The sequence below is a fragment of the Schistocerca gregaria genome, chromosome 1, assembly GCF_023897955.1.
Source record: "Schistocerca gregaria isolate iqSchGreg1 chromosome 1, iqSchGreg1.2, whole genome shotgun sequence".
Classification (NCBI taxonomy): Eukaryota; Metazoa; Arthropoda; class Insecta; order Orthoptera; family Acrididae; genus Schistocerca; species Schistocerca gregaria.
This window is the reverse complement of record NC_064920.1, coordinates 98,582,774-98,604,769: the sequence shown is the minus strand read 5'-3', so window position 1 is coordinate 98,604,769 and position 21,996 is coordinate 98,582,774.

Genomic DNA, 21,996 nt, shown 5'->3' with positions numbered 1-21,996 from the left:
GAATGACAACCAAAGGAGCCGTGTAATGAAAATAAATGGCACCTCACACCATCGCTGCTGGCTGTCGGGCCGTATGACGGACGAGAGTCGGGACAGTATCCCACATCTCTCTGGAGCGTCTACAGACACGTTTCGGGTGGGAATTGGGGCTCAGTTCGAAGCGGGGTTCATCAATGAAAACCGTTCTGCTCCAGACGTCCCAGACAGTGGTGCGGTACCAACCTGACTGTCGCTCGCTATACTGTCCGAAATCCAGGCGTCATGGTTTTGGATTCCATTTCTTTTCATAGCGGGATCGTTTGGTTCTCATCCACGACACTCTTACAGCACAGCGGTACGTCTACGATATTTTACTACCCGTTTTGTGGTCCTTCGTGGCAAGTAATCCTGGACTTTCATTTGAGAATGTAAGAACACGGAGAGGGTTTCTGCTATTTATGTTGGTGCAAGGTAAGCCCATCAACATTATTCATGGGACATCTAACCACCCACGCAAGTACTAGGTAGCCAACTGCGCACCTTGGTACATCGTTAACAGCATGTGGAAAATCATAACCAGAACTTCAAATGATTAAATATATTCTCCACACTGACAGTTATTCAACACAAGTCGTTGATTCTTTCGAGCGACAGATTCTGCAAAAAAGCCAACCGCTATTAGCCAGGAGATTACCCACACGACAGTCAATCGAGACATTAACAGTAAGAGGTGCTGCAAAAAGTACCATACCTAGGGACTGAATTTATGAAAATGGGTAAATGGCTAAATGGAGGGTGGAATTACACCAGCTTCCCATACACCATACCGAGTAGGCCTTCAGTTCAGACGGCATGAAACCCACAACAAAACACCACACGCAAAATCGGGTGTCTGTAAAATGAAGTGTGAGGACTGCCGATACGTATGCTAAACAGGACGGACGTTTACAGTCAGGTTTAAGGAGTATCAGGCCCTAAGTAATTCAAAATATGCATTACGACCTGTAAACAGTCAGTCCCTGAATCAGCAAATACCTAAGCATCCTCCACCCCGAGTCAACAACACGTATCCTGAACATCCTCGGAGAAATTGAAATTCTGCAGAATCTGAACCAGAAACCTGAATTCATGCCAAATGAAGACTTTATACTTTGACCCAAGTTTATTCATAATAACTAAGAATTTCTTAAGCAACAAATGACGCCCCCCTTTCATGTCTTCCAAACGTCCATTATATATTAAAAGATAAATTATTTTATCATTAATAGTCCCACATATAACGTTACTCTAAATTTGTCGTCAAATTTATCCTGATGTACCTGAATTTTAATGTTCTTATGTAGAAATAATTTCGTTACTCGCCTACCTTAGTCCAAGGTTTAGAGCCACTTTTATATTGTGAAGTAGTTTCTGGCTCCTAAAGTCGAGGTTATACATGATACCGATATGAGTGGTCGCCATGATTTTCTTTCCGCTGTTTAACTGTCGTCGTCTTTTTGCTCGGTACTTAATGTAGACCATTCATACTCCCTGTTCCTGCTGCACTCCTGTGTTTTATCTTTTTACTGTCTTGCATTCCGCCAAGTTGACTTTTGGCATTTCTCCGAATTCTTACCTTTATATTTTATTACATTTTGCGTCTTTAAGGTGATGCTGCCGTGTACATAAGTTACTTAACGTTATTTCATTTCATTGACTCTATCATTACATTAACCCTATTTTACACCAGCCACAGGTATCCCATCAACTGTTCCCAGGCTGTGCTCGCCTCTCCAGTCCTAGTGTATAGCCCTTTTACTTGTGGATGCGATGTGCTGTCTTATGAGTACCTTCATATTCCTGTTGCGTTTATCTTTTTAAGCCTAATTAATCTTTTTATGCTAAGATATGTTTTCTGTGAAAGGACGAATCCTTACATGGGTACCGATCCCAACAATGTACATCATTCGACACCCGTTGTGTTATTACTCAATTTTTAGATATTTTTTTATATCCGTACCCAATGTCTTAGGTGTCGTTCTGTCCCTTTAATCTGATGTATTCTTTCACGTTGGCTTTCGCGCATTTTTGCCGATTCCCCACGTTTTTATGTTACTTTATAATGTTTATATTTGTAGTTGTAGTTCCCATCGATCTTGTGAACCACACTTATCTAAGTGAACGGACAAGTCAACCACCGTTTCCCTCTCTTTTGTGGCTATTTACGTCGGCTGCCGCCCAACTTTCTAGTACATAAGTTGTCTCCACCACGACGATCTGCTGGCTCCCGGGCCATCTGCACTGGCCACTTCCGTGCCATAGTGTCCAGGCGGGCGCTGTTGTTGCGGGTCCTACACGTGAATTCAGTTAAATGTTTATTTACAGTGTCATTGTCTTCGTTTCTGTCTGGAGCCCTCCCAAAAGTTAGCGTTTTTGTTTCAGTCCCATGCACTTGTTTGACGTGTGATCCCCAATGACCTATTGGCCTGACCGCAACGCACTTATGTTCTCATAATAACGTGAATGCACCACTTTCCAAAACTCTAACTTTCATATCAGTATGTCAGTCCTATAGTACCTGTACTTCAATAGCCCCACCTCTTATTCGCAGTTGTTGAAATGTGAAGATCAAGCATTAAACTTCGTAACTGGTCGCGGAAGAAACTAAGAAAGTTTCTATGGACTGAAGCTGATTTTACTGTATATATGCGTTCCTCAGTAGCGCATGTTCACGTGATAAAATTTTTTATACAAGAGTTGAGGCGCCAGTTCTAGTGGGAGAGGAAAATAGAGAAGGAGAAAGTGGAGTGGTTAAGAGCCAGTGATAATGAGAGAGAGTGTACGACAAAGACAACGAATGAGAGCGAGATAGAGGCAGTGAAAAGAGACTACAGAAGTGGGAAGGAAAGAGATGGTAGCAGTTAGAGACATTAAGAGAGTGACAGAGCAACGGAGACGGCGGCTGTGAGACGGGAGGCAGCAACAGTTAGACACAGAAATATATTGACAATGAGTTACTCGGAATGAGAGAATGAAAATGGGCAAGTGGGAACAAATGGGTATGAGTGACCTAAAGCGACGGACTAGTGGGTAGAAGCGAGATAAACTTTGTGAAGCTTGTAAGATTGAGAGATAAACTGCATGTTGAAAAGAGCGCGAATATGTTCGCATGGCAAAAGCCCTGCGAAAATTTTTTAAATGTGCTGAGGAAATTAGAATGAGGTATTCCACTTTTCAGTTAGTCTTTTAAACAGGAGCATATCTGACTTCTTTGTGCTACGATAGGAGCATTTCTCCGTTGGTTAACACAGTATCGACTTTTGCCTATAATTCTAGCAAATATGTTTTGTTCTCTCAGAGTTTAAAATAATATGCGAAGTTTACAAAGGGCTATTAGATACGCAGTTCACCTGACATAGTCGCCATTGTCTTGGAACATAATGAAATCTCGGATTTTTGTAGTACTTTATGTATTACTTTTCTATGCATCTCTTCAATACAGTTGAAATGAAGGTTTAAAATGACAAATTAAAGAGAGATCTCTGTTGGTCTGACTTACATACATATCATTTAAATGGACAGTTTCAGCAGATATTTTGCCATGGACTGTCCGTGACAGCAACATGAACTTTCCTGGTTGTTGTCTTTGATACTCACAAAATGTTCTTCGCCTGTGGGAGCGAAGAAACGCCATATTTGCTTTTAAATATGTTTATGATTGTACACTTCGCAGTAATTTAATTTATAAGTCAATGACCTATTGCACTTGCGCATTGTCATATTATTTTCAATGGCATGAATAAATAAAATAAAATAAAAAGTATAGAACAACTCGAATGGACCAACTTCACAAAAAATCGCTCTTAGTTACATCAAATGAAATTTAGCATATTAGTAGCTTAGTAGGTGACCCAAACTCTTCTCCCAACTTTCTGCTTCCATTGATAAGTGTCTGACTGATAAAGTGTCTGACTGATATATCTGAATATGTAATCAAGACATATTACTGTACTATTTACTAAAGCCACTGAGGAATTATTCGTGTGAACAGGATACTACATTCATTATCAACACTTTAATCAGGCATTAGGCCATTGTAAGTGCTTCTAACCTCAAACTTTGATGGTTATGTCTCTTTGGTGTCTCAGTTCCGTGGAATCTTCTAAGCTTATATCTGCAGACCGATTCCAGCAAATCTTAATCGACAATATCTACACATCGAACTATGTTGTAAGACTTAAGTATTTAAGTTGTAAATTTCAGTATTTCCTTAGTTTTCTCTGTTACGTCCGTTCACATTTTAATGGTAAGTAGTTTCGAACGTATTAGCTCATTTTAAAACCGTTCTCACGTGGTTAATGAAAAAGTATCATTCTATACCATTGCGAGCTGAATGTTTTCGTCGGTCACATGGAAACAGCTCCGACAATGGTTTGAAAATGAGAAAATATGTTGGAAACTCGTCCGCAATAACTAAAACGTGAACGCAATCTAGACAGAAAATTAATGAAATAGTAAAATTAAATAATGTTGATGCTACATCTACCAACTGGATGTTAGAATTCCGCATGTTTATTTCCTGCCATTCACTTCCTTTTCTCTTCCTCTCCCTGCTTTCACCACCATGGTTCATTGAGGAAACCATATTTTGGGAGCTTGCACTCTATTTTAAGCCCTTGCTAGGGACGACTCACACATCAGCTCCGAGTAAACCTACTGCAACCACCATTCAGCATAGAATTTCAACAATGTACAGATTTATTTATTTATTTGGCGTATGGCTCATAACATCACAGGAAAAATTACAGAAATAACACAATTTTAAAAAATCACATATGTATAAACAGAAACAATAAATCACAGTTTATATATAAGGACACCACCAATTGTAAATTTACACTCACAGAGGAGCAATCACAAGCAGACGTCCAGCTTGGACAATATATAGTCGATTGCCTCTTGGGCCGCCATTAGGAAACCCTTAGTGGGCATTCCTGCACGATGTGTTTGACCGTCCGTCTCTGTACAGAAGATCCTAACAAATCCACTGTGAATTAAATTACATGTCATATTTGTCCGCATTCAGGAACAGATAACGATGTCTACAAAAGTATTACAGATCCTATCTTAAAGGGGGCAGGTATCAGCCGATTTTTAACTGCTTTTAAAAGTTATTACACTTGAAGGGACGTTCCAAAGGTATAAAATACTAGATTAATTACGTGTTTGCACGGAATATGGCGTGTAATGAATCCTTATGTCCGTTAGATGGCCTCCAAAAGCCGTTATTTCCGATTTTCGTTTATAGTATTGTGCCGCGTCTGTCACCGTAACCACTACGTAAATTCAATAATTGATGTGGTTGGCAGTTTTTAAACTGCTGAATCAACGTCCAGTGTTGGTTTCGAAACAAAGGCCAGCCCCCATTGTGCACTCCCAGCCTCTGTTTCGATATCAGCAGTTGCGTTTTAACGGTCGCATCCTACTGCACAAGAGCAATATCTGCTAACTCAGTTCACTTTCTGATAGCGTATCTGTAATAAACGTACTACGCACGGCAAAGCGTTTCCAGACCAAATAAACGCTTTAACACTTGTTTTCGACACTCACAGGCCAGTACCCCCAAATCCAATGAACTATATCAATTATCAGAGATATCAGATATCTGAGATAACACACAGGTATGTTTTGCCGGCAGTGCACCGAATAGACTTTAAAATTAGGAATAGTGATTATATCACTCAAGGGCAATATTAGAATTATCTCATAAATAGATAACCTACTTACGTTCCTACATGCCACGTAGATAATCATGACTCGTTGTAAAAGAAAGTTAGCTTACTTTCGCGGTGTAGCGGTTTACATCTATTGTGTTATATTTTAAGCCAAAAAACCAGAAAAAATATAACTTGTAAGTCGAGTTACTTTGCAAATAATAATTTATTACTCGGTAACATAATTTTTACCCTGTTTTCGTTTTAATTCTGGATAGTGGACATACACTAAAGAGCAAAGAAGCTGGCACTCCTGCCCACTATCGTGTAGGTCGTACGTGAGCATACATAAGTGTCGCAACACGATGTGGCATTGTTCGACTAATGTCTGAAGTACCGCTGGTGTGAACTGACAGCATGAATCCTTCAGAGCTGTGCATAAAACGTAAGAGTACGAGGGGGTGGAGGTCTCTTCTGAACAGCATGTTTCAAGGCATTCCAAATACGCCTAATAACATTCATATTCGGAAACTTTGTTGGCCAGTGGAAGTGTTCGAATTCAGAACAGTGTTTGTGGAGTAACCGTGTAGAAATTTTGGACGTGTGAGTTGTAGCAATGTCTTGCTGCAATTGCCCAAGTCCGTCTGAATGCGCAGTGGACATGAATGGATGAAGCTGATCAGACAGTATGCTTATGTTCGTGTCACTTGTCAGAGGTGTTGTCTAGACGTATCAGTGATCTCATATCACTCCAAATGCACACGCACCACAACATTGCAGAGCCTCCACCAGCTCGAACAGTTGCCTGCTAACATTTAGTCATCAAGGGTACACGAGTGAGCCACCGGCTCCGATATCCCATATCGATCGTATGTCGTTGAATGGTTCACAGGCCGAATCTTGTTAATGGCCCACCACTGAAATCTGCAGCAATTTGCGGGAGGGTTGCACTTCTGTTATATTGAACGCTTCTCTTCAGTCCTCGTTGGTCCCGTTCTTGCAGGATCTTTTTCTGACTGGAGCGATGTAGGAGATTTGATGTTTCACAGACATTTGATGTTTACCGGATTCCTGATATTCACGGTACACTCGTGAAATGATCGTACGGGAAAATCCACACTTCATAGCTATCTCGGAGATGCTGTGTCCCATCTCTCGTGCGCCGACAATAATACCACGTTCAAACTTACTTAAATCTCGATACCTGACAATGTAGCAGCAGTAACAGATCTAAGAACTACGCTAGAGACCTGTTGTTTTATCTAGGGGTTGCCGACCGCATCGCTATATTCTACTTTTTTACGCATCTTTCTACTTGAATACTCAAGTATATAGCAGCTTCTTTGGCGCTCTGGTGTATATAATGTAAATGAAGTAGATTTTCGTAGAAATATTATGTGTGATATAAGAACAATAGCAATCACCACGTTTTTCCGTGATGGCTGCACCTTTTACCGATTTTTATACAGCGAAAGGATAGCCGATATTTTAAAGCTCGTATAAAACGTAAACATAGTCCACAGATCAGTCTGTATCGGTCCATTGCGGCCAAGGGACATCGTCTGGTACGCACTTTTGAGTTCAATAAACTTTACCAGCAGCCATATACTTTAGGTTATTTTCCACTCCTGGAAATGGAAAATAGAACACATTGACACCGGTTGTCAGACCCACCATACTTGCTCCGGAGACTGCGAGAGGGCTGTACAAGTAATGATCACACGCACGGCACAGCGGACACACCAGGAACCGCGGTGTTGGCCGTCGAATGGCGCTAGCTGCGCAGCATCTGTGCACCGCCGCCGTCAGTGTCAGCCAGTTTGCCGTGGCATACGGAGCTCCATCGCAGTCTTTAACACTGGTAGCATGCCGCGACAGCGTGGACGTGAACCGTATGTGCAGTTGACGGACTTTGAGCGAGGGCGTATAGTGGGCATGCGGGAGGCCGGGTGGACGTACCGCCGAATTGCTCTACACGTGGGGCGTGAGGTCTCCACAGTACATCGATGTTGTCGCCAGTGGTCGGCGGAAGGTGCACGTGCCCGTCGACCTGGGACCGGACCGCAGCGACGCACGGATGCACGCCAAGACCGTAGGATCCTACGCAGTGCCGTAGGGGACCGCACCGCCACTTCCCCGCAAATTAGGGACACGGTTGCTCCTGGGGTATCGGCGAGGACCATTCGCAACCGTCTCCTTGAAGCTGGGCTACGGTCCCGCACACCGTTAGGCCGTCTTCCGCTCAGGCCCCAACATCGTGCAGCCCGCCTGCAGTGGTGTCGCGACAGGCGTGAATGGAGGGACGAATGGAGGCGTGTCGTCTTCAGCTATGAGAGTCGCTTCTGCCTTGGTGCCAATGATGGTCGTATGCGTGTTTGGCGCCGTGCAGGTGAGCGCCACAATCAGGACTGCATACGACCGAGGCACACAGGGCCAACACCCGGCATCATGGTGTGGGGAGCGATCTCCTACACTGGCCGTACACCTCTGGTGATCGTCGAGGGGACACTGAATAGTGCACGGTACATTCAAACCGTCATCGAACCCATCGTTCTACCATTCCTAGACCGTCAAGGGAACTTGCTGTTCCAACTGGACAATGCACGTCCGCATGTATCCCGTGCCACCCAACGTGCTCTGGAAGGTGTAAGTCAACTACCCTGGCCAGCCAGATCTCCGGATCTGTCCCCCATTGAGCATGTTTGGGACTGGATGAAGCGTCGTCTCACGCGGTCTGCACGTCCAGCACGAACGCTGGTCCAACTGAGGCGCCAGGTGGAAATGGCGTGGCAAGCCGTTCCACAGGACTACATCCAGCATCTCTACGATCGTCTCCATGGGAGAATAGCAGCCTGCATTGCTGCGAAAGGTGGATATACACTGTACTAATGCCGACATTGTGCATGCTCTGTTGCCTGTGTCTATGTGCCTGTGGTTCTGTCAGTGTGATCATGTGATGTATCTGACCCCAGGAATGTGTCAATAAAGTTTCCCCGTCCTGGGACAATGAATTCACGGTGTTCTTATTTCAATTTCCAAGAGTGTATTTTGAATGCAACCAGTTTCGGCAATTCATCTTCGGGCCTCATACGATTTTTTCGAATCAACGAACTTACCGTATAGCGCCATAAAACTGGATACCGTGAATCCCAATGGTTGTGCAACTGATTCATACTCTTCCGTATGAATCAGTTGCTATACAATAAGCTCGTTGATTTGAAAAAATCGTATAGGACCTGAAGATGGCAAAATGAATTGCCGAAACTATCTGCGTTCGAAATAAAATAAACTAATCAAAAGTATACCGCTGCTGCTAAAGTTTATTGAACTCAAAAACCCACAGATCCGGCTTCTTCCGACAGGCCGCCTGCTGCCTACAGCGATCTCTGGCCGTAGAGCAAGTGACCAGCATGTTGCCAGGCCCTCTAGCCGTTAGTGGCAGCAGGTGAATCCTGATGTTGCTGCGGATTCTATAAAAAATCGGCTCCTCATTTGGTCCTGCAAGACTGAGTGGAACTCATATAGATCCCAACAGGAAAAAATCTGAAGAGGGTCCAAAACCGTATCCACGTCCTTCCGCACAGAAAGCCGTGACTCTAACATTTGTCACTTCATTCTTTCCTTCATCGTTTATCGTCAGCAGTTGTACGCAGATGTCTTATGGTGTCCCTCAGATTCCACTGCAGAAATTTCACTCATTGTCGGGCATTTTATTCCAGACGGTGACCACTACACTGACGAAACTAGCTGAGCTACCACTCCACCAACCATTCCGCTAGTGTAGCGTCAGTTTTAAATTTCACCTTAGAAAATTCGTACACGCAGGAGGGCCTTACAAACATATCCCCTAACCACTGCAAAAACTCCCATAGAGAGGACACAGAGAAAGGTATCCCCGATGTAGAAAATGACTTGAATTGGTTGAAAACAAAGAAGTCCTCAGGTAAATATGGAACTGAAAACTGGCAGCAGCCAGTCTGGAATCAGTAGTCTGCAGTAAACAATCCACAAGGACAGCAGTCGTTGCAGCCGTCATAACTCAGTGACATCGGTACAGGACTTAGCTCAGGACAGAGTTTACTCCGGGCTGGAGGCATATATCATATAGTGAACATAGTCTCTTGCAGGACTCAGCCATGTAGTGTTCAACCGGAACTGAATTTTAGGGTCACTACACTGGTGCAGTGACAGAAAACCATAAGAGATTTATCAATAAGAACTGTAACCACATTTATAGATATTGGAATGATACTAGAGAGAGAGTTAATTTGGATATTGGAATGTACTGGTGGATTTGTCCACCAATGTTTTTGAGGAAGCTCTAGCCGCCTGTCCACAGCTTCCTAAGTTACATGTTTGGTTACTCATAATCAAGGTTATCCTTAGAAATTATAAAAGGAAATGTGATTTTATGACTTTTGAAATTCGTAATAGCAATTACTGAATATTTTCTTAAACAATCTGAAAACATTGAACATTTAACACCCAATAAGACATCATTAAAGCTTTAATATTATAAGGAAATAGCCTTTTGTCACATTGCAGAAAAGGTTGGTAGTCTGGACACAGCAGAACAACATTCAACTGATGACTGACTACTGACTACAAAATGATTTGGACAATAGCTCTCAACGTTATCAGAAAGTGAACCAAAGTAATTAAAAACAACTCTTCTCTCCGAACAATACATGAAGACCTCAGACGTTCACTATCATTTTAAGCGTAGTTTCAACACGCTGCCCACAGCAACCTAGATCACTACAGCACGGCTGATTTCAGACAACTGTTGTTACGCGAACGAACATCAGTCAAGTCAGCTACCATCCGAAAATTGTGCAACACTGTATCAGTCACACCCACTAATAAGACCTGCACGGTCATGTTCACAGCTGCGATAGATGTGGCGCAAGCTCTTACCGAATCACCGCAAACTGAAACCTTCGGCCAACCTGACAACGGGAACAAACCACGCGCTCTTGCTGATACACTGTGCGAATGCTAAGGATAGCTCGTTTACTGAGCCGTCACCGGACAAGAGACCTCAGGTTGTTGATTATGTTCGCTTCCCAGTCGCACTCACTAGCTTCCCTGCACCGCGCATTTGCTCATACACCTTCGCGGTAGGCGGAGACATGGAATCCATAGGCAGCACATCGACAGCGTCCTCTGGCCTGACGCTATTAACAGAGCTTCAGGTAAGCTGATGCTCGAAATACAGCATCCCTAAATAAGTTTCCTACTGTGAATGTAATTCAAAGCAAGGAACTAGGTAACAACAAAGAATGAGAGATATATGAGAGTACTGTAATAGAGAAAGACATTCAATGTTTTGTGTAACATCGACAAGAGGCGTTTGGTTTGCGTATACACTAATTAGGGGTGGGGGTTTACAGGATTCACAACAAGCTCTGCAGCTGATATGGGGATACGATTACTCTCTTATTGTATAATATACACTGATAAGCCAGAACATAATGACCACGTGCTTAACAGCTTGTTCATCCGTCTTTGGAGCGAAGTACATTACTGATTCTGCGTTTCAGTCATCCGACATTTTGTTGGTAAGTTTTGTGGAGGTATGTAGCATTAGATGTCTACGCACAGGTCGTGTTATTTGCGTATGCAGTGATGGTGCCAGATAGCGACCCTGATGGGTTCCACAGGATTTACATCAACGTGAGTTCACTGCAATGCTCCTCAAGTCACTGTAGCATGGTTATGGCTCCGAGACACGAACAGTTATATTGCTGAACGATGATATCGCCGTCGGGGAAGAAATAATGCATGAAGGAATGAAGGTCGTCTGCACATGTCTTCAGTTACTACCATACGTCCCACGGAAGCCCAGGAGAATGTCTCCCGTAGCATAATACTTCTCCAACCCACCTATGTCTGTGGTGAGCTTTACGTTTCGAGCCTCCGTTCAGCTCGTTTGTGGGTACGACCATCAACATAATGTAGATTTACTAAGCACAGCCTTCCGAAATGCCTTCACAAAAGAAGACGAAATATATATTCCATGTTCGAATCGAGAACAGTCGCGCGTGATTAAAAGACCGGTCTAAGGGCACTACAGTGATAGAATGTGCGGCTGATCCTCGCGGAGGTTCGAGTCCTCCTTCGGGCATGGGTTTGTGTGTAAACTTAGGGATTGATGACCTTAGCAGTTAAGTCCAATACGCTTTCACACACATTTGAATCGAGAACAGCTGCCAACATGAGTAACGTAGAAGTAAATATCCTCAGAGAAGTGAAGCAAACCAAATCACTTAATAACAACAAGTCTTCAGGTCCAGACTGTATACCAATTAGGTTCCTAAAGCAGTATGCTGATGCACTAGCCACACACTCAACAATAGTATACAACCGTTCACTCAACCTAAGATCCGTACCGAAAGACTGGAAAAATGCACAGGTCACACCAATATTCAAGAAAGATAGTAGGAGTAATCCACTAAATTGCAGGTCTATATCGTTCATGTCAATATGCAGCAGGATTTTAGAACAAATATTTTGTTCGAACATTATGAATTACCTCGAAGGAAACGGTCTATTGACACACAGTCAACATGAGTTTAGAAAACTTCGTTCCTGTGAAACACAGCTAACTCTTTGTTCACATCAAGTGCTGAGTGTTATTGACAAGGGATTTCAGATCGATTCCGTACTCCAGAATTTCCGGAAGGCTTTGACACGGTACTACACAAGCGGCTCGTAGTAAAATTGTATGCTCATGGAATATCGTCTCAGTTAAGTGGCTGGATTTGCGATTTCCTGTCAGTGAGGTCACAGTTCGTAGTAATTGATGGAAACACATCGAGTAAAAGAGAAGTGACTTCAGGCGTTCCCAAAGGTAGTGTTATAGGCACTTTGCTGTTCCTTATCTATATAAACTTAGATTAAAACTGAAGAAACTGCAAAAAGTTGGGAATTTAAGGAGATGGGACCTGGATAAACTGAAAGAACCAGAGGTTGTACAGAGTTTCAGGGAGAGCATAAGGGAACAATTGACAGGAATTGGGGGAAAGAAATACAGTAGAAGAAGAATGGGTAGCTTTGAGGGATGTATTAGTAAAGGCAGCAGAGGATCAAGTAGGTAAAAAGACCAGGGCTAGTAGAAATCCTTGGGTAACAGAAGAAATATTGAATTTAATTGATGAAAGGAGAAAATATAACAATGGAGTAAATGAAGCAAGCAAAAAGGAATACAAACGTCTCAAAAATGAGATCGACAGGAAGTGCAAAATGGCTAAGCAGGGATGGCTAGAGGACGAATGTAAGGATGTAGAGGCTTATCTCACTAGGGGTAAGATAGATACTGCTTACAGGAAAATTAAAGAGACCTTTGGAGATACGAGAACCACTTGTATGAATATAAAGAGCTCAGATGGAAACCCAATTCTAAGCAAAGAAGGGAAAGCAGAAAGGATCAAGGAGTATATAGAGGGTCTATACAAGGGCGATGTACTTGAGGACAACATTATGGAAATGGAAGAGGATGAAGATGGAATGGGAGATACGACGCTGCGTGAAGAGTTTGACACAGCACTGAAAGACCTGTGTCGAAACAAGGTCTCCGGAGTAGACAACATTCCATTGGAACTTCGGACGCCCTTGGGAGAGCTAGTTCTGACAAAACTCTACCATCTGGTGAGCAAGATGTATGAAACAGGCGAAATACCCTCAGAATTTTAGAAGAATGTAATAATTCCAATCCCAAAGAAAGCAGGTATTGACAGATGTGAAAAGTATCGAACAATCAGTTTAATAAGCCACAGCTGCAAAATACTAACACGAATTCTTTACAGATGAATGGGAAAACTAGTAGAAGCCGACCTCGGGGAAGAGCAATTTGGATTCCGTAGAAACACTGGAACACGTGAGGCAATACTAACCTTACGACCTATCTTAGATGAAAGATTAAGGAAAGGCAAACCTATGTTTCTAGCATTTGTCTACTTAGAGAAAACTTTTGACAATGTTGACTGGAATGCTCTCTTTCAAATTCTAAAGGTGGTAGGGGTAAAATACAGGGAGCGAAAGGCTATTTACAATTTGTACAAAAACCAGATGGCAGTTATAATTAGAGGCACATGAAAGGAAAGCAGTGGTTGGGAAGTGAGTAAGACAGGGTTGTAATTCCGTCAGAGACAGCAATCGACTTGGAAGAGCAGTTGAATGGAATGGACAGTGTCTTGATAGGAGGATATAAGAAGGCCACCAACAAAAGCAAAACGAGGATAATGGAATTTAGTCAAATTTAGTCGGGTGATGCTGAGGGAATTACATTAGGAAATGAGACACTTAAAGTTGTAAAGTAGTTTTGCTATTTGGGGAGCAAAGTAACTGATGATGGTAGAAGTGGAGAGAATATAAAATGTAAACTGGCAATGGCAAGGAAAGCGTTTCTAAAGAAGAGAAATTTGTTAACATCGAGTATAGATTTAAGAGTCAGGAAGTCATTTCTGAAAGTATTTGTATGGAGTGTAGCCATGTATGGAAGTGAAACATGGACGATAAATAGTTTGGACAAGAAGAGAATAGAAGCTTTCGAAATGTGGTGCTACAGAAGAATGCTGAAGATTAGATGGGTAGATCACACAACTAATGAGGAAGTATTGAACAGGTTGGGGAGAAGAGGAGTTTGTGGCACAACTTGACCAGAAGAAGGCATCGGTTGGTAGGACATGTTCTGAGGCATCAAGGGATCACCAATTTAGTATTGGAGGGCAGCGTGGACGGTAAAAATCGTAGAGGGGGACCAAAAGATGTATACACAAAGCAGATTCAGAAGGATGTAGGTTGTAGTAGGTACTGTGAAATGAAGAAGCTTGCACAGGATAGAGTAATATGGAGAGCTGCATCAAACCAGTCTCAGGACTGAAGACCACAACAACATCTATATAAACGATTTGGAAGACAATCTGAGCAGCCGTCTTCAATTGTTTGCAGATGAAGAGGTCGTTTATCGACTAATAAAGTCATCAGAAGATCAAAACAAACTGCAAAACGATTTAGAAAAAATATCTGAATTGTGCAAAAGGTGGCAATTAACCCTAAATAACGAAAAGTATGAGGTCATCCACATGAGTGCTAAAATTAACTTATTAAACTTCGGTTACACGATAAATCAATCTCATCTAAAAGCCGTAAATTTAATTAAATACCTAGGTGTTACAATTACGAACAACTTAAATTGAAAAGAAAACACAGAAAATGTTGTGGGGAAGGCTAACCAAAGGCTGCGTTATATTGGCAGGACATTTAGAAAATGTAACGGATCTACTACGAAGACTGTCTACACTACGCTACACGTTGGTAGCCCTGCGCGTGCTGTACGGACGTTTGAGTCACAGCTCCCGTATAAGATAAGTAATTTTAGTAGTAATAAACTGTTTCTAACACTTTAAACTAATTTATTAGATTAATTATAGTGCTCTTCAAGCGTACCATTAAACGTTTTTCTCTTACTCGTTTATTTTCACAGTAATCAAGCAAAGTTCGTTTTGTTTACATACCGCGGCCAGGCCGAACTTTTGAGCTTTGAGATTAAACTTCATACCGCAACTTTAAGTGCATTTACTGATAGTTTAGTGTGCCAAATACGTTTGCTGCCCCTTTATATCTGTAGAGTATCGTCATCTCTTAAGTAATTTGCAGTAAGAAACTTCTGAACCATTGTTTACATTGTCGAGAGTAGGCCTAATTTTTTGTACACGTGTTTTCATTGTTTTCAAGTAACTTAATTCCCTTGCTGTCACTAAAATCGATTTGTACCATGAGTGTAAAGTGCCTGACGTGCCGTAGAATCGTTAGCTCCGGGGTCTGGTGTGATGGATGTAGTAACTTTTTTCATTGAGGAGATTGTAGTGGCGTGGGAATTGGGAAAATGAGCGAGACTTATCAGTGGTTCTGAAGGCTATGCAGTAGAGATAGAAAGATTGTATAACCGGAGGGGAAAATTGCTGCCATTCAGGCTGAGTTAGATGAGGCTAGACGAGAACTGTGCAGGATAATGGGGGAGAAGGGTAAACAGGGGTGGGAAGTGGCAACAGGCATGAGGAACAGGCCAAGAATTTCTTCTGACAGCTATGTTATTAATGTACAAAATAGGTTTGACCTGTTGCCTCAGTCGGAAACTGATGAGCCTCTCACGGAAGTAGATGTAGACAGGGCTCAACAAGCTTTCAGCAGCAAATTGAATAAGAAGGTAGGGAAGTGTGCAAAGAGTAAGAAAGTCTTGTTGCTAGGTAGTTCGCATACTAGGGGTGTGGGCCAACTTCTGCAGGATGAATTAGGGTCAGAAAACCAGGTCACAAGTTGTTTCAAACCTAGTGCAGGACTGGGGCAGGTTACAGAGGATTTAGGTTTACTATGTATAGGCTTTACTAAGGAAGATACCGTGGTTATTGTGGGTGGGCCGGGCAACAGTATTGACACAGATCCGGGGTACAGCATAGAGTGTGACCTGGCAAATATTGCATCGGCATCGCGTCATACCAGTGTTGGGTTTGTGTCGGTTCTGGAGCGCCACGACCGGCCTCATTTGAGCTCTTCTGTCAGGAGAGTTAATTTGGAGTTGGAACAGCTACTTGGATCTAGTGCAGGGTCACACATTGGTGTGGTTCCTGTTGATTCACTCTGTAGGTGGGACTATACTAGACATGGCCTACACCTCAACAAGAAGAGGAAGGGTAAACTGGCTGGGCTGATAGCAGGAAATTTAAAGGGGGGAGGAACTACATCTCATGGTGGTAACTCTTTTTTAGTATAAGATCAGTGTCCAGTGGGAAACTCCGCCACGCAAGTACTAAAGATGTTAAAAAAGTTCAAGATACTCACAAAAGTTAAATGAAAAATTTTAGTATATTTCATCAAAATATTGGGGGATTGAAGAATAAAATTGATAAGCTTCTGCTTTGTTTAGAAGATATAGAAACTGAGAATGTAATAGATGTACTATGCCTGTCTGAGCATCACATTGTCACTGATATGCAAAAGGTTATCATCAATGGGTACAAATTAGGTGCACCTGTAAGTAGAGATAATATGATGAGAGGAGGAGTTGCCATAATGTCAAAAGCTTCCATAGCGCAAAACATTTAGAAACTAAAAAATTTTGTGTAGAGCAACATACGGAAGCATGTGCCACTGAACTAAAACTAAATGATGGCACTTTCATAATTGTAACAGTGTATAGGTCCCCCTCAGGGAATTTCCAGCTATTTCTAGAAACCTTTGATGCTTTGTTGTGCTATCTGTCAGACAGGGGGAAGCAAATTATCATTTATGGGGATTTCAATATTGATTGCCTGAAAGAGTGTGATAGGAAGAATGACCTTGCAGTATTACTCAGTTCTTTGAATTTGAGCTCCGTCATTGATTTTCCTACTCGGATAACAAAGAACAGCAGGACACTGATAGATAACTTTTTTATAGACCAAGATAAATTTAAGGACATAAATGCTTTTCCTGTTGAGAATGGTCTTTCAGATCATGGTGCACAGCTAGTTACAGTACATGGCATAGCTCCATGCAGTATATCAAATCAGAATTTCAAAGCAGTGCATTCAATTAACAATATAAATCCAGCAAACTTTAGGGAAAGACTGAAGGAGCTAGACTGGGATGAAGTGTATATGGAACACAATGCAAACTTGAAATATAACTTATTTCACGATACATTTTTAAGGGTATTTGAAAACTGTTTTCCCAAGAAAACAGTGAAACATAATTCCAAGAAAACATATAAAAAACCTTGGCTAACTAAAGGAATAAGAATATCTTGCAACCGTAAAAGAGAACTGTATCTAACAGCAAGAGGGAGTACTGACCCCGAAATGGTTCAATATTATAAAAACTATTGTGCGGTACTAAGAAAAGTTATTAAAAAGTCCAGAAGCATGTGTATCATGTCTGAGATCAGTAACTCTGATAATAAAATTAAAGCAATTTGGAATATTATTCAAAGGGAAACAGGGCAACCAAGAGCACAGGAAGACTTCAGTGCCATAAAACTGAATGACAAGTATACTAACAAACAATCTGAAATTGGAAATATTTTCAATAATCATTTTTTAAATGTTGTGGAGAAAGTAGGGTATAGATCTTCACTAGAAGAGGTAAGGCTTCTAATAGAAGAGGCCATACCTGTGCAGTTTGAAACAACTGTATTTCCACGAACCTCTCCCTCTGAAACCAGTAAAATAATAAACTCATTGAAAAGTAAAAGCTCTTACGGAATTGATGGCATTTCCAGCAAGATACTTAAAGCTTGTTCCCCACAGATAAGTAGAATTCTCAGCCACGTATGTAATACCTATTTGGAGCAGGGTGTTTTCCCCGATAGAGTGAAATATGCCATTGTAAAACGATTGCATAAAAAGGGGGATACGTTGGATGTCAACAACTATCGCCCAATCTCTCTTCTGACAGCTCTATCAAAAATTTTTGAGAAAGTAATGTATTCAAGAGTAGCCTCCCATATATGTAAAAATAAAGTACTAACAAAATGTCAGTTTGGTTCTCGGAAAGGCTTTTCAACAGAAAATGCTATATACGCTTTCACTGATCAAATATTAAATGCTCTGAATAGCCGGACATCACTCATTGGTATTTTTTGTGATCTCTCAAAGGCCTTTGACTGTGTAAATCATGGAATTCTTTTAGACAAGCTAAATCATTATGGTTTGAGGGGGGCAGTGCACAAATGGTTTAATTCATACTTAACTGGAAGAATGCAGAAAGTTGAAATAAGTGGTTCATGTAATGTTAACACAACAGCTGATTCCTCAAACTGGGGGCCTATCAAGCACGGGGTCCCACAGGGTTCGGTCTGAGGTCCTTTACTGTTCTTGATATACATTAGTGACTTACCATTCCATATTGATGAAGATGCAAAGTTAGTTCTTTTTGCTGATGATACAAGTATATTAATAACATCCAAAAACCAAGAACTAAGTGATGTAATTGTAAATGATGTTTTTCACAAAATTATTAAGTGTTTGTCAGCAAACGGACTCTCTTTAAATTTTGATAAAACACAGTATATACTGTTCCATACAGTAAATGGCACAACTCCAGCAATAAATATAGACCTTGAACAGAAGTCTGTAGCTAAGGTAGAATTTTCAAAATTTTTAGGTGTGTCCATTGATGAGAGGTTAAACAGGAAGCAACACTTTGATGGTCTGCCGAAACGTCTGAGTTCGGCTACGTATGCTATTAGGGTTATTGCAAATTTTGGTGATAAGAATCTCAGTAAATTAGCTTACTATGCCTACTTTCATTCACTGCTTTCGTATGGTATCATATTCTGGGGTAATTCATCGTTGAGTAGAAAAGTATTCATTGCTCAAAAACATGTAATCAGAATAATTGCTGGAGCCCACCCACGGTCATCGTGCTGACATCTATTTAAGGGTCTAGGGATCCTCACAGTAACCTCACAGTATATATATATTCACTTATGAAATTTTTTGTTAATAATCCAGCCCATTTCAAAAGTAATAGCAGTGTGTATAGCTATAACACCAGGAGAAAGGATGATCTTCACTATGCAGGGCTAAATCTGACTTTGGCACAGAAGGGGTAAATTATGCTGTCACAAAAGTCTGTGGTCACCTACCAAACAGCATCAAAAGCCTGACAGATAGTCAACCAACATTTAAAAATAAATTAAAAGAATTTCTAGATGACAACTCCTTCTACTCATTGGCTGAATTTTTAGATATAAATTAAGGGAAGGAAAAAAACTAACTCAAACATTAGTGTCATGCAATATTTTGTGTAATGTAATATCTTGTACAGACATCTTTCATTAACCTGACACGTTCCACATCATTACGAAGTGTCGAATTCATGATCTATGGAACAAGTATTAATCTAATCTAATCTAATCCACACTCATTTGGAATAATGCTGCGCGGTATGGCATCCTTACCAGGTAGGACTGACGGAGTACATCGAAAAAGTTCAGAGAAAGGCAGCACGTTTTGTATTATCGCGAAATATGGAAGAGAGTGTCTCAATAATGATGCAGGATTTTGGCTGGAAATCATCAAAAGAGAGGCGTTTTTCGTTGCGACGGAATCATCTCATGAAATTCCAATCACCAACTTTCTCCTTAGAATCCGAAAATATTTTCTTGACACCGACCTACATAGGACGGAACGATCACCACGGTAAAATAAGGGAAATCAGAGCTCGTACCGAAATATATAGGTGTTCTTTCCGCGCTATACAAGATGGGAATAATAGAGAATTGTGAAAGTGGTTCCACGAACCCTCTGTCAGTCACATATATGTGATTTGCAGAGTATCCATGTGGATGTACATGTAGCAAAAACGTGATTCACTCGAAAAGCAAACACGTTTCAAATCACTACGACCGAGTCCCGATTGCCGTTATTGACGATGGTCATATGTTAAAGCGTAGTGGTGGTCTGCTGCGGAGATCTATGTACAGCAAAGTAAGATGAACGGTGTGCTACGAAACACTTGTGCGTGCACCAACATTGTGCTCTTTCGGCAGAGATGCTACAGATCACCATCAATCCCACTATGAAGAGCAGACAAGACTCCGAACCCCACATTCTGTGAAATGTCGTAGACGTCCAAACTAACAACTGATAGTTTCGAGTACGATCTCATTCTGTAGATGCTCACGACAGTAGCACGTGAAAATTCGACCAGCTCCGCCGTTCTCGAGATACTCGCTCACAGGCTCTGCGTAATAAGAATGTGCTCTTCGCCAGAGTCGCTTGCTTCAATGAATTCGCCATTTTCTGCTCATTTCTTCGTAAGGATGATCCCCCGATCAAGTCAACTCCGCTCACATACTGTTGTTACTGCGTCACGTGCGCTCAACGCCACCAGCGGGCATCCAGGGTCGTGATGGTCAGTGGTCGTAATTCTTTTGCTTGTCAAATGTTTCAAATGGCTCTGAGCACTATGGGACATTACATCGGAGGCCATCAGTTCCCTAGAACTACTTAAACCTAACTAACCTATGGACATCACACACCTCCATGCCCAAGGCAGGATTCGAACCTGCGACCGTAGCGGCCGCACTGTTCCAGACTGAAGGGCCTAGAACGGCTCGGCCACACCGGTCGGCGTTTTGCTTATCGGTGAACTTCATGATGCTTTTCTACAAAGTTTCACAAAGTTTATTCTATGTACACTACAAACGCTTATGCGCGTCTTCGTAGTCGATACAAAAATACACTATAGTCCACATCTTTCCACTCACGAGGCAACGTGTCAACAGGAACGTTTAGAAAGGAGGCTCGAAGGTTGGCGTCAGTTCCAGAAAGTTCACTGGGAAAGAAGAGGCAAAACTTGGTAGTTAATGTGCCCCCTCACGAAGGAATCTGCAAGGCGTCAGTTGTCATGAATGTGGTGGTAAGGATTTGACCATCTGACCACTGCCCGTACCTCATCTAACCCATTGCTGTGGTAGCTGCTCTTGTAAAGCGCCCTGCCTCCTGGTGCACCACCCTCTTTCGGCATGAAAACGTTACGCCAGACATTCAACGTCGTGACACCGACTCTGCAAACACATCCAAGTTTGACATGCCGAACATTGTGCAGCGAAGAAATCCTCCACCTTCGTGTATGCGCTAATCAGATTCCAATGGGATAGTTATAAATTCCACATAACAACTGGGGTTTTCTTTAACTCATATGCCTACCCTATGTTTTCTTTTATCTTTACACTATCAAGACCGATTGCTTCATCAGTGAAAAAAGGTCTGTCATTATATCATATTCGTCGTTCTTGCAATGCAATGTAAACTTCGAAAATAGGAATTTTTGAGATTTAAGGCTTGACAGGGATGTTGGAGACGTGGCTTTATCTTCAGTCGCCGTCGTAACACATACCATAATGTGGTTTTTGGTACATTGAATTCTTGCTTCCTCTTATAGTTGATTTCTTAGGGCTACAGAGACGAGGTCTCTGATTCTAATTATTACCACTTTTGACACATCGGGCCATCTAATACTTCCCCTTACATAAATCACCTATGTCAACAAATTCAGAGTTTTGTGCAAATGTAGTTATCGAGATCAAGATAGAGTTTCGTTCGAAAATTTCGTTGGACTGTGTAACAGAACAATTGCGATAATATCCAGGGCTTGAAGATTCTTCTTACCGACGGAAGCCAATTTGTAAACATTGCTACAACTGTCATTCGACGGTAATTGATGCAACATCCATTTATGCATGAGAAACTTCAAGATATGGTGTATCAATCATTGGAGAGATAAAAAAACACGTTTTCCATTCCTCCTAAAAAATGACGAAACCCGCGAATTAGTT